Here is a 12094-nt window from a genome sequence, read left to right on the forward strand (position 1 = left end):
GCTTCAGCAGTTCAGGGAGTAGTATGTCTTTAATGTTTTTATATATCTTAGCTGCAATGCCATCCACACTCAGGGCCTTAGGTGGGCTTTACACGCTGCGACATCGCTAGCATTTGCTAGCGATGTTGAGCGCGATTACACCCACCCCCGTCGCACGGCCGATATGTGGTGATCGCTACCACAGTGAATATTATTTCTACGGCAGCATCACACGCACATACCTGCTCTGCGACATCGCTGTGACCGGCGAACCGCCTCCTTTCTAAGGGGGCGGTTCATTCAGCATCACAGCGACGTCACAGCAGCGTCACTGAATCGCCGCCCAATAGAAAAGGAGGGGAGGAGATGAGCGGCTGGAACATGCCGTCCACCTCCTTCCTTCCTCCTTTTCCGGTGGACGGAGGTATGGAGATGTTTGTCGTTCCAGCGGCATCACACATAGCGATGCGTGCTGCCGCAGGAATGACAAACAACATTGTACTTGCAGCAGCACCGATATTATGAAAATGAACGACGTGTCAATGAGCAACGATTTTGCACGTTTTTGCGCTCGTTGATCGTCGCTCATTTGTCTTACATGCTGTGATGTCGCTACCGGCGCCGGATGTGCATCACTAACGACGTGACCCTGACGATATATTGGCAGCGATGTCGCAGCGTGTAAAGTACCCCTTAGTGTTCGGCATGTCTGAAAACGATGTCTCAAGCTCCTCTATTTAAGGAGTCCATCTAACAATTCTCTACATGTGCATGTAAGGCGTGACCAAGTTGCTTTACCTAAGAATTCTGAAATGTCACCTGCCATGGGTTGCACTTGTGAGGAGTATAGGTTTTTATAGAATGATAGCATAGCATCCAGAATTTGTTCCCTGGAGCTAACCAGCACTCCCCCCTACTATTTACCTTTGAGGCAACGTTATTAACAAAAGAAGGTGCCCTACTTTTTCCTCCTCTTTAAAAAACTCTATATTTTGAAAGGCCCTCTTTCTTTCTGCCTTCCTTAGGTGCACCTTATTGACAATTGTTATGCGGCTTTTAATCTCTTTTGAGTGACAGTAGATGGGTTGGTCAGCAGATTAGTCTCTGCATCCATTACTTCCTGAACTAACAAATTAGCTAGTACTTTGCTCTTACTTTTATGCGTTGAGATTTCTTTATCCTCTTCACGACACATGACGTACTAGGTACGTAATGGATCATGTCAGGGTAATTGCTGCCGGCTATCGCAGGCAGATTTGAACAGCTGACATGTGTGCCTACCAGGCACGAGTGGATGCTCGATCCACCCACGCCTGTTATCCCCTTACAATAGACTGTCAAACTCCTGTTAGCGCGTACTCACCGAAAGTCAGATGATGTGATCACATGGAGCCAATGGTTGCCATGCTAGCACAGGGTCATGTGATGACTCCTGTAGGTATCATGAGTCCCTTCCTCTTACATCCGGCAGAGCTCAGCGTGTGAGAGGACAGCAGCATTTCAGCAGATCTCAGCTGGGTAGCTGTGATCTACAGAAATGCATGAGCGATCAGACTGCTGATCCTTATAGCCCCATAGGGGGACTAATAAAATAAAAATAGTTTTAAATTTTTCTTAAAAAATTAAAAAACTAAAAGTTTAAATCACCCAATTCACCCATTAAAAATGAAAGTTTTAAAAAAATAAAAATATGCACATATTTGGTATCACTGCGTTCAGAAATGCTCGATCTATAAAAATATAAAATCAATTACCTTATTGGTAAACTACGTAGTCGCAAAACAATTCCAAACTGCTTTTTGTGGTTGCTGCAAATTTTGCGCAAAATTCTATAACAGGCGATCAAAAGGTAGCATATGGGCAAAAGTGGTACCATTAAAAACGTCAGTTTGAGATGCAAAATATAAGTTATCACTGAGCCCCAGATTCTGAAAAATGAGAACACTACAGGTTTCGGAAAATGGCGCAAAAAGTGAGCCATTTTTTGCACTAGTTTGTGAATTTTTTTAACCCCTTAGATAAAAATAAACCTATACATGTTTAGTGGCCATGAACTCGTACTTACCTGAGGCATTACACCGACACATCAGTTTTAGCATATAGTAAACACGGTGAAATTTTACATACCAAGTAAATTAATCTACCCTCCTTATCAAAAGTGTACCCTGAGCTGCTCAAACGAAACTGATTTGTGCACATTATCAATGGCCAAATGCATATCTTGTATGCAAATAACAGATGGTTTGTAATCCTGGATGTATTTAAACACTGCTATCCTTTTAATTATGTCTGACAGCCCTCTTACATTTCAACTCATGATCGTTACCGTATCAGCAAGGCCTTTTTCCTTAACAATGTCCAGTCATATGCCTGAGTATAAGGAGTCTTATCAATCTTTTCTTGCACCTGAAGCCATTCCCTACCTTCATACCCATCTTTAACTATTCTAATAATACTCTCAGACTGTAGACTCCTTCCCCCTTCCCTCCTCTAGCCCAACTCATAGTGATTATACCCAAGAACCTTACTCAGAAATAAACAAAAAGAAAAGAGAAAACAGGATAGATACCCCCTTCGTTCAGAAAAGGGAGAGGAGGTCCATCCACTCCTCAGATTCCTCTCTCACTGAGCGAGTGGGCAATGTACCTCCTAAACTACACAGAGAAAAACATGCCTAATACCCTCATGGTCTACCAAAGAGTTCTCATCCAGAGACGGCCTCGCTCTCATGACAAATTAATCATACTATTACCACCAGGGGGATATCCTGCAAATAAAATAGGTTATTGCCACATCCCCATCCTAAATAAAAGAGGGGATCATAAAATTCACTTGTCGTCCCACCATCATGTTGCATACTATATAAACTGTACTACACATCTGCAGAGTTTCACCCCACCAGACGACCAAGTCCAATAAGAAGGGGAAGACAAGCAACAGTCTGACGCCCCTGAATGTATCAGGGTGCCACAGGGTACTGCAATCCTTACCTAGGGTGCAGGGTCTACTCCCATATGGTTCCAGGTTCCCAACAATGGTGTCACTAATATCCGCACTACAAATCCCAACCACACCTCACACCATGACCTGTACAGACACACCAGTAGGTTGGTCAAGTAGGAGAAGGGCCACCCACCTATGGGTCAGACAGACTGGTGGGAGGGGAGACAAGGAAGTTGAGTGTTAGCCCTAAAAGAGTGAGGAGCTGGGGAGTTGTAACTCTCAGGGAGGCAACAGGTTGGGTCACAGACGGTGGTCCAGGATCACAGGAGTCGGTGACCGGTGGCAGTGACATTGGAGAGGGTGCAACGGACATAGTCTAGGAGGACTGTCGGCATCAAGACCTCAAAGGAACTGACCGGTACCAAGCACGGTGGGGTACAGGACCCTAGATCAGGGAAGAGCTTCAGGCACCTTGATAATTAACCTGTGGAGAATAGTATGATTATGAACTTTCCCCAAGAGCTCAGAGATTGAAAGCATCAGCACAACGCGGGGGATAGGGTTCTCCAAAGTACACAACCCATTAAAATCCCAAGTGTCAGCCATCAAGAACACAGCTACACTACACAAAGTGAGCAGGGCCCCGAAAGCTTCAAGCCAAGGGGCCACAATGGTCAATCAATTTGTGCATGGAGGCAGGGCTCCAGACTTACCAAGTGACACCGGTGGGAGCGGGACATGGACAGGCTCCCCCCGCAGAAACTGCGGTACCTAAAGACTTTGTTTTACCATCTGTGTGAGTGTCTGCTTATTCCACCTAATCCAGCACCAAGACTATCGCAGTGAGTAACTTGACCCCTGCACACTGCTTTCCCAAGGCCAAGCCGCCCACTCACTAAATCCCCCACTGTTCGGGGCCTTCCTTATCTGGGGAGGGACTGACACATTGCTGCCCTACACCATCTGCCCCGGTACTCCCTTTGACATCGGCAGTACTCCCCTTACTGCATCCCGCAGGTGGCGTCACAAACATTTATCCCCTGTAAATACCCCCTTACATTTGAGTGGCCACAAGCCCCTAGGTCCGGAGACCCTCGAGCCACAGCAACCCCGGATCCAAGCAGTTTGACTGCTGCAGGGGTGGCACAACAGAAGGATGGGATGCTACATTGTCCTGTTATCCAAAAGTATCAGAATTAAAAAAAAATAAAGGAATTCTCAGATCTGGAACTTTGCAAGATAATGGTCCAAATCATATCAGGAATCGAGGAGAAAATCCGAAACAAAAAGAAAACATTCCAAACCAATGATGAGGCAACCAGTAGTTTCTTAATCATTAAACTGCTCCAGACTCCAAGTTATCAATGACTTGGCACTGGCCCTCGTAGCCAATTAAAGTCATGTACCATATGACTGCTCCAATCTGACCTGTTTCTCTTGCTGATCTAGCCACGTCATGGCCTCCTCTGGACTAGCGAAAAAAGGTGTTGTACCCAGAGCCACCAACCTTAACCGAGCTGGGTACATCATGGAATACAAGAGTCCAATCTTTCTCAAGCACTGTTTGACCTCCATTCTTTGCCTTTGGACTTCTGAATAGTCCAGGGATATAGACACCTTGCTCCAGTTCATGGATATTGTCAGCATGCTCCTTGCCACCCTCAGAATTTTGTCTCTATCTTTGTAACAGTTTGGCAGCATTTGGTTGTTGGAACCCAGGAGGCGGAGGCCATGACAGAATGCGATGTCAGGATCTCTGCATCAAATACATTCCGGAGTAATTTCTCAACAAGATCAGTAGGAGCAGAACTCTCTGACTTCTCAGGAATTCCTACAATTCTTAGGTTATTCTGCTTTGAGTGATGTTCAAGATCATCAATTTTGGCCACTAACTCAGCAATCCTTTGGACTGACCTCTCCTCCACCTTTTTATCTCCACATTATCATCGTCCTCTGTGTGGCTAACTCTCTCCTCTACAGCTCCTGTGGGAGCAGATACATTTTTCAACTCAGGTACTACATCCTCCTTCAGGGTATGCATTTACAGTACTGTGTAAGGGTGGTTAGTTCAGACTTGCAAAAGGAGACCATAGAGAAGACATCTTTGAGTGTAGGATTTTGTGGGTCTTCAGAATCCTCAGCTTCTACTTGCTGCTGCAGGCATGCCTCATCAGCGTGTGTAATGACAGGTCAGCTAGAGCTGGCTGGGGGCAGTAGTTCTACTTCCCCTTCCAAAGGATTCTGCCTTTCTGTACCTTTCATTTTACGTAGGATATCATCCAACTGAACCCCCTGCGACCTAATTTTCCAGCAGCGCAAACTTTTCAAGCTTTGTGACTATTGCTATCCTTTTAACTGAGACATTATTATCTTTAGCCACTTCAGCCCTGACTCTGCCACTGTCTGGTTTACAGGGCCTTGTTCCAGTCCCTAGGTTTTTTTTTTCAGTGGGTCAGGGTAATTGATAAGTGAGCCCCCACTACCTATCTCCAGCTCCTCAATATGGCTTCTTCTGCCCTCAGTAGGTTTCCTTACCGCCATTTTTTGTGCCCCCAGACATAGCCGCCTTTGCTCAACTTCCTCCCCTCAATTCAGCTGCACCCATTCTGGTAGTGGTGCTCCTCCACAGCCCTCCTCACATCAGAGACCACCCTCTGGAGAAGGACACCCCAGCACTCTGCGTGGCTGTCAGGCCCAAGATGGCAACCAAAGATGCAGGAGTCTCATGTTTTTACCACTCTTTCTGCTTGCACCATTAGCGCTCACCATCGCCCCCAGCTCCACTGCTTCACTTCATGGCAGGGTCACCTCTGGATCTGTTCCACAGACACCAGCTGGTGTTCAGTGGCCTGCTGTGGCAGAATAGTATTCAGGATGGCAGCACCTCCTCCAACATGCGACCTCTCAGCTTTGGTGCATGGTCACGCCCCCAGTTTTTATGCAGAAACTCATCAGCAATCACTTTTAGGATGCAGCTCACCAGTTACCACTTTAAAGGCCTAGTCACACACAACGACTTACCAGCGATCCCGAAAACGATGCGACCTGATAGGGATCGGAGCTAAGTCGCTGGGAGGTCGCAGGTGAGATGTCACACAGTCAGATCTTACCAGCGATGCAGGAACAATACAGGTCGCTGTAGCGAACTGTATAACGATCTCAGCAGTCACTGTGACCCTGTCACACAGTGTCAAGCACAGCGATGTGTTCTGCCCAGCAGGACATCGCCTTTGAAGAAAATGGCCTGGACCATTCTGCAACGACTAGGGATCTCACAGCAGGGGCCTGATCACTGGTAGGTGTCACACATAACAAGATCGCTAACGGGATCGCTACTGCGTCACAGAAACCGTGACTCAGCAGCGATCTCGCTAGCGATCTCGTTATGTGTGACGGTACCTTAAGGCTGCAGTTTATCAGTAACCACTGTTGGGCTGCTTTTCATCAGCGGACACTGTTAGGGGTGCTTCACACACAGCGAGATCGCTGCTGAGATCGCTGCTGAGTCATGGTTTTTGTGATGCAGCAGTGATGTCATTAGCGATCTCGCTGTGTTTGACACTGAGCAGCGATCTGGCCCCTGCTGTGAGATCGCTGCTCGTTACACACAGCCCTGGTTTGTTTTTTTTATTGTTGCTCTCCCGCTGTGACGCACAGATTGCTGTGTGTGACAGCGAGAGAGCGACGAAATGAAGCGAGCAGGGAGCAGGAGCTGGCGTCTGACAGCTGCGGTAAGCTGTAACCAGGGTAAACATCGGGTAACCAAGGTGGCTACCTGATATTTACCTTCGTTACCAGCCTCCGCCACTCTCACGCTGCCTGTGCTGCCGGCTCCTGCTCTCTGCACATGTAGCTGCAGTACACATCGGGTTAATTAACCCGATGTGTACTGTAGCTAGGAGAGCAGGGAGCCAGCGCTAAGCAGTGTGCGCGGCTCCCTGCTCTCTGCACATGTAGCTGCAGGACACATCGGGTTAATTAACCCGATGTGTGCTGTAGCTAGGAGAGCAGGGAGCCAGCGCTAAGCAGTGTGCGCGGCTCCCTGCTCTCTGCACATGTAGCAACGTTATGATCGCTGCTGCGTCGCTGTTTTTGACAGCTAAGCAGCGATCATAACAGCGACATACAAGGTCGCTGTTACGTCACAGAAAATGGTGACGCAACAGCGACGTCGTTGTCGCTGTCGCTATGTGTGAACCCAGCCTTAGGCTTCAGCTCATCAGTGACCTTTGTTAGGCTGCAGCTCATCAGCGACCAATGTTGGACTGCAGCTCATCAGTGACTTTTGCTAGGCTGCAGCTTTTATGTGATATAATGTCATATGAATGTCTGCAGACAAAGCCTCAACACCTCTTGGATGTTGCTGGTCCAGGAGAAGATGCTATTGTTATTTTATATGGGGCACTGTTTCTTTTAAGAAAGGGTATTCAAAGTATTGGACAACCTCTTTATATTTTACAATTTGTCATGAATTGATACCAGTTTAATACAATAATTTACAACCTAATAACATGGGACATCATAAATGAGGGATGACCAATGGATAGTTGAGGAATGCCAACTGCCATAGGCATTCTTCAAGATCCTCCAGTAAAAATATAATATGTTAAACGTATACCTGTTTAGTTCTTTTAAGGGACTGATCTACTGATAATGGCTCGCAAGACATTTTTTGCCTTACTTCTTGGTATATGTTGGCCTTAAAGTCAATTTAAGAAAGAAACTTCTGTATATGTACAGGTCAGGTCCACTTGACCTAGACCATTTTTGTTTGCAGCCCTTCACTCTGTCTAATTGAGTTGCCTTCAATTGGGGACAACCGTGAAAAATATTGCAAAACCTATTCTAAATTAGAAATCTAATCTTGTATGAAGTACAAATGCAAAAATATGGTACATTACAGTTTTCTTATGTGAAAAAAAGCACAGTAAATGTACACAATTCTAAATTCAGAATTTATTTTGGCCACATCATGTCAATATCTTTTATGGTAACTTTAGTCATTTTGCTTTTAGATTGAATCAACAATAGACAAAATGATGCTCAATTCAGCTGTCCTACGAGTATTATGCATTCTATTTATCCTTCTTTATGCAGATGTGCACATAGAAAGACTATATATAAATATTTAAATTCTGTCAAATATAGATTAGTCTTGATTTGTATAGTTTTTGCCTTTGTCATGAAGCTGTTTGCTGTCTCTAGCCAATGCACTTTGGGTGTTTAAAAATCCATTAAGCTTTGCTCTGTACTGAACTCTAGGAGTGAATATGTATGTCTAATAGGCATTTACGTACTTTTATTGTACTGATCTTTGCTCCCTCTAAGTATTAGAAATGATTGTGAATAGGAAAGCTTGTCAAATTCATAGCATAAAAATGTAAAAGGATTTTTTTTTTCACTTGCAGGAACAAAACTATAAGGCTTTAATGTGACCGTGGCAGTTTAGATGAATGACTTCCAACCTCTAGTTATAAGAAACATCAGAGAAAAAGATGACCCAAAAAAATAAAAAAACAAAGCAATTTATCATGAAATGTACTTTTTTTTTAATTACCTATAATGATATGTTGATATATGTTTGCCAATGTTTTTAACATTGGTGTTCTGTGTGCAGTTGTACAGAGGTCAAAGAGGTGTCTCGACCTACTTCTACCTTCAAAGCAGCCATAAGCATCTATCATAGACACATTATTGAACCTCAAAATTCCCATATGCTTTTCTACATAGGAACCCTTTTCTGTTTTTTTTTTCCACCTCTGGATCAGTGATATACAATACCATTTTTCATACTATTGAATTCTTCTCTTGTAGAGTATTAATTGTCATGCCACTAGTAAAGTTTTTGAATAAAGGCTTTGCCAATATCTGCATTATGGGTACCATTTAGAGCCTATGTTGCAGATCCAAATAACATAGCTCTAAACTGATATAACAATACATCTTCACTAGTTGGATACATTTACTTCGTATGGTCAGCTCTAAAACGGATATCAATCTGCTTAATAATGGCTCAGAACTGATAACACTTTTAAGCAAGAGAAAGGGGCTACCAAAAGCTAAGCTTCTTTTAAAATGGGAGTTTGTGTTTGTAAGGTATGGATGAAATGTCGGGGGTTTCTTCATGTAAATAAGTTTTGGAATCACAAGTCCAATGGTAGCCCTAACAAGGAAACATTGGCAATTTTCTTTGAACAGTATCTGGTACTCTTACATTATATGGATACTTACATTTTATAAAACCCCCTCATGTTAGTATTATGTGACTTTTTCATTATTATAGAGACTGATGCAATGATTTATAAGTCACATTTGGAATGGTCCTTTTATATTGGCCGTTATTACCTTCTACTGGACTGACCACTGCACATAAAATCATAGTTGGCCCATCTGTTGTCTGACACTAAAAATCTATTTCTGCATTACTGATTAACTAAACAGTCTAGTGGGAAAGTAATGTAGTATTGTTTTTGGTAATTACACACGTGGTCAACATTGTTGTAATCCCTTGTTTAATGAAAGAAAAACTCACAATGGTCCCAGAAAAAACTTGAATCTGACAAAAGTAATAATAAAATAAAAATCTATGAAAATGAACAAATTAAAGTCAGACAATGCTTTTCAAGTATGCTTCCACAGGATTTTTAAAAAAATGAAACTTGTGAAATAGGCCTGGACAGAAATGATGGTGTCCCTGACAATAATGTGAGAAAAGGGACAAGGAAAATCAAGGTGTGTTTACTAATTAGCATCACAGGTGTCTGTAATCTTGTAATCAGTCAGTGGGCATGTATATAGGGCTACAGATACTCACTGTGCTGTTGGTGACATGATATGTACCACACTCAACATGGACCATAGGAAACAAAGGAACAAGTTGTCTCAGGAGATTAGAAAGAGAATTATAGACAAGTATGTTCAAGGTAAAGGTTGTAATACCATCTCCCAGCAGCTTGATGTTCCTGTGACTACAGTTGCACATATTATTCAGAAATTTAAGATCCATGAGACTGTAGCTAACCTCCCTGTAAGTGGCCATAGGAGGAAAATTGATGGCATATCAAAGATACGGATAATACGAATAGTAACAAAAGAGCCCAGAAAAACTTCTAAAGAGATTAAAGGTGAACTTCAATCTCAAGGAACATCAGTGTCAGATCGCACCATCCATCGTTGTTTGAGACAAAGTGGACTTCATGAGAGACGAGCAAGAAGAACACTATTGTTTAAAAAAAAAATCATAAAAACGCCAGACTGGAATTTGCCAAACTACATGTTGACAAGCCACAAAGTTCTGGGAGAATGTCCTATGGACAGATGGGAAAAATGAAGCATATCAAGAAAAGAACACTGTCCCTAGTGTGAAACATGGAGGAGGCTCTGTTATGTTCAAGGGCTGCTTTGCTGCATCTGGCACAGGGTGTCTTGAATCTATGCAAAGATGCAATGAAATTCAAGACCATCAAGGGATTCTAGAGAGAAATGTACAGCCCAGAGTCAGAAAGCTTGGTCTCAGTCCCAGATCATAGGTCTTGCAACAGGATAATGACCCAAAACACACAGCTAAAAACAGCCAAGAATTGCTAAGAGGAAAACATTGGACTATTCTGAAGTGGACATCTATGAGCCCTGACCTAAATCCTATTAAGCATTTTTGGAATGAGCTTAAACATGTCGTCTGGAAAAGGCAACATTCATACATGAGACAACTGGAGCAGTTAGCTTTTGAGGAGTGGGTCAAAATACCTGTGGAGAGGTGCAGAAGTCTCATTGACAGTTACAAGAATCGTTTGATTGCAGTGATTGCCTCAAAAGGTTGTGCAACAAAATATAGTTAAGGGTACCATCATAGGTCTTGCAACAGGATAATGACCCAAAACACACAGCTAAAAACAGCCAAGAATTGCTAAGAGGAAAACATTGGACTATTCTGAAGTGGACATCTATGAGCCCTGACCTAAATCCTATTAAGCATTTTTGGAATGAGCTTAAACATGTCGTCTGGAAAAGGCAACATTCATACATGAGACAACTGGAGCAGTTAGCTTTTGAGGAGTGGGTCAAAATACCTGTGGAGAGGTGCAGAAGTCTCATTGACAGTTACAAGAATCGTTTGATTGCAGTGATTGCCTCAAAAGGTTGTGCAACAAAATATAGTTAAGGGTACCATCATTTCTGTCTAGGCCTATTTCATGAGTTTTATCTATTTTTTTAAATTCTGTAGAAGCTGAAAAGCAATGTCTGACTTTCATGTGTTCATTTTCATAGATTTTTCATCTATTACTACTTTTGTCAGATTCAAGGTATTTCTGTGGCCATTGTGCGTTTTTCTTTCATTAAATGAGGGGTACCAACAATTTTGACAACGTGTGTATACATTACTGGTTATATTTCAGTTGCTACATAGCAGAAATATTGTAAATAAAAAAATATATGCAATTTCCAAAAATATTATTGACTCACTTGCGTATTTTAACAGTAAGGTTACCATTTATTTATTTTATGTTCTAAGAAGTTAAACATTCTAGATATTTTAAAATGTGTAGTTCTTGTGAACTGTGCCATTTGATACATTTTGCCATGTGATAATCAATTCACGCTGTGTTTTTCATGGCACTGCTAGAAAATATCATTCTTTCCTGTGTGCTTTTTATTTAGGAAAGTGTAAACAGTAGGCAGTAGGTAGATGTTATGCATACGTTATATGCCAATGCAAAATGTGGCAAATGGATGATGGGTTTCCATACATACCAAGGACCTTATTAGCTATGACCATGGATGGTACAATGAATAGATTTTAAATATTTTCTAGGTATGCTGTTTTCATTGCTTATCATAATGCAAACAGTCAGCAGATAACAGCGACAACTGTCTGTGCTCTAGTTAGATCAGGCATTATAATTTATAATCTGTAGATGATCTTTTGGAAATTATGGTAGGAGATAGTATGCTAGTTAACAAAATTTACTAATCTACCTATGGTATTGGAAAAAGAAAGAATATTTCATACATATGTCATTAAGTCATCTAATAACTTGCAGGGTATATGACCAGTGTCATGTTGACAAAGAAACCAGAATTTCATTAGCTACTATAGTGCAATTTGCATATGCAACAATAAAAAATCTTATGTGAGAAATTCTTTATCTGATAAAAACACCTAGCAACTGGC

The 12094-nt window shown here is 42.4% G+C and overlaps 1 protein-coding gene across 2 annotated transcripts in view; it reads right to left on the reverse strand.

Annotated features, from left to right (window-relative positions):
* GRIK2 (glutamate ionotropic receptor kainate type subunit 2) overlaps nt 1-12094 on the reverse strand; it is a 1450753-nt gene that overhangs the window by 905964 nt on the left and 532695 nt on the right. The window lies entirely within an intron of this gene.

This window comes from Anomaloglossus baeobatrachus, chromosome 3, assembly GCF_048569485.1.
Source record: "Anomaloglossus baeobatrachus isolate aAnoBae1 chromosome 3, aAnoBae1.hap1, whole genome shotgun sequence".
Lineage (NCBI taxonomy): Eukaryota > Metazoa > Chordata > Amphibia > Anura > Aromobatidae > Anomaloglossus > Anomaloglossus baeobatrachus.